This window comes from Melozone crissalis, unplaced genomic scaffold, assembly GCF_028551555.1.
Source record: "Melozone crissalis strain CALT ecotype California unplaced genomic scaffold, PUWL_Pcris_2 ptg000044l_1, whole genome shotgun sequence".
Taxonomy (NCBI): domain Eukaryota; kingdom Metazoa; phylum Chordata; class Aves; order Passeriformes; family Passerellidae; genus Melozone; species Melozone crissalis.
In genome coordinates this window covers 1,024,443-1,026,393 of record NW_026535822.1, presented here as the reverse complement: position 1 = coordinate 1,026,393, position 1,951 = coordinate 1,024,443, and positions in this window count along the sequence as shown.

Here is a 1,951-nt window from a genome sequence, read left to right as displayed (position 1 = left end):
GAAGAGTTAAATTTCCCAGCACTGTGTCCACTCGGGTTTGAATGTCTCTGAGGAGGGAGATGCTACAGTGGACAACCTGTTCCTGTACTTCACCACCTGAACAGTGAATTTCCTTCCTGTGATTTAATGGAACTTTCCATGTTTCAGTTCATGTCTCCTGTCACTGGATATCACTGAGGAGAGTCTGGTTCCCTCCTCTCTGAACCCTCCACGGGCATTTCCAGACGTTTCTTGCATCCCCTGCCCCTTCCCTTTCTGAGCACGGGCAGCCTCATCTCAGCATCTCCCTATGGCAGCATCCTGCTGCATCCGCGATTTTCTCCGTGCCAAACACCCGACAGGAGCCTTGGCCGCTCGTGCGGGTGCCAGGCTCCCGGGGGAGAAGGATTTGGGCTGTCCAGGTGCCCTCCCGAGCCCAGGGGAGGCTGCAGCTCCCGCGGAGCCCCGGTGCGGTTCAGCCCGGCGGCACTAAGCGGCACTCGCTTCTTTCAGCTCAGCATCGCTGCATCCCCCCCATCGCAGCATCTTCAGCCTCACACACAGCCTGGCACTCTGCTCCTGCGGGGAAACAGCACATTCGGGCTTCCTGCGCCTGGGCAGACCCTCGGAGCACAGCATCAGAAGCCAGGCTGCTTCGGCTCCTTCTGGGAGAGCAGAAAACACCTCCAGGGAGATGCTTGCCCACTCCCAGCACAAGATTTCCCCAGGGAAACCCCCACGCCAGCTCGTTCCTTTGAATTTCCTCCCACTGCTGGGGCTGGCTTGTCACACCAGCCCACATCGGCTGCATCCTGAACACTGGAAGCAGGAAAACAAACCCCATTAGCGATTCACTGCATAAATCCCTTCCTAAAGCAAGCACCCTGTCTGGGGTCTGCAGGGAGGCTGAATTAGGAACCCAGGCTTTCCTCCTCCTCCTAACCCCTTCCCAGCCATGCACAGAGTCAGCTCAGCCTCAAAGCTGGGTGGATTTCCTTCTGGAACAGTGTGTGCTGCATTAATGGGTGCAAAGGTGCGGGGCAGCCACCGGGAATTAGGGCTTATATTCCCATTTTTAGGAATTAGGGCTCATATTCCCACTTGTAGGAATTAGGGCTCATATTCCCACCACAGGCTTTCCATGCAGGCATCTCAGCTAGGGTGGGGGATCAGAAGCTGTTGTTGCTTTTTAAATCTTCATGCTGCAGCAATATTGGCTGTTTGGATCAATTGTCCTCATCCGAGCCGTGCTGCAGCTTGTTCTCCCGGGAAGCTCCAGTCCCCTGGGTCTTACACAGTCTCACACTGCCTCCCCAAGGCTGGTCACGATTTTTGGGTGAGAAAAGAAATAATACCCCACTGAGAGTTGAAGGCGTGGCTCTCAGAAGCATCTTGATGTGAGGAAAATATGGAAATAAAAATTAAACATGGATAAGCAAAACCTTGGACTGTGAAAGATGAGAAGCAGAAGGATATCCAGAAGACAGTGTTCAAACCAAGCCAAGGAAGAGAATTTGTCCCTTCCCTGTACAACCTGACACCTGTAGCACTCACCTTGTTTCCTTGGGACTGCTGGGAGCCCCTGGGTGCTGATGAGCCGCTGTTGGTCCCACCATAAACCCAATGAAATGACAACCCACTGGCTGTACTGCCAATTCTGGGAGAAACCAGCCCAGTTTGGTGCCTTCAGAGGGTCTCAGCACATCAAGGTTTGACATCCCCACCTGCTGCTGGGACTTCCCAGGCTGGATTCCTCTCCCAGTGAGTCAGGAGCTCACCTGAGGATCCCCTGTGGGCTGTGGGACATGGCCCTGGCAGCTCCCTGTCCATACCCAGGAGAGTGTGTGGATCTTGTCCCATCCACACCACCACTGCAGCTGAGGCTCTGCCTGGAGGCAGTTTTGGGATGATAAATTTGATCTATGGCAGCTCTGAGGTCTCCAGAGGAGCTCGGGGTTTGTCATTGTGGAGT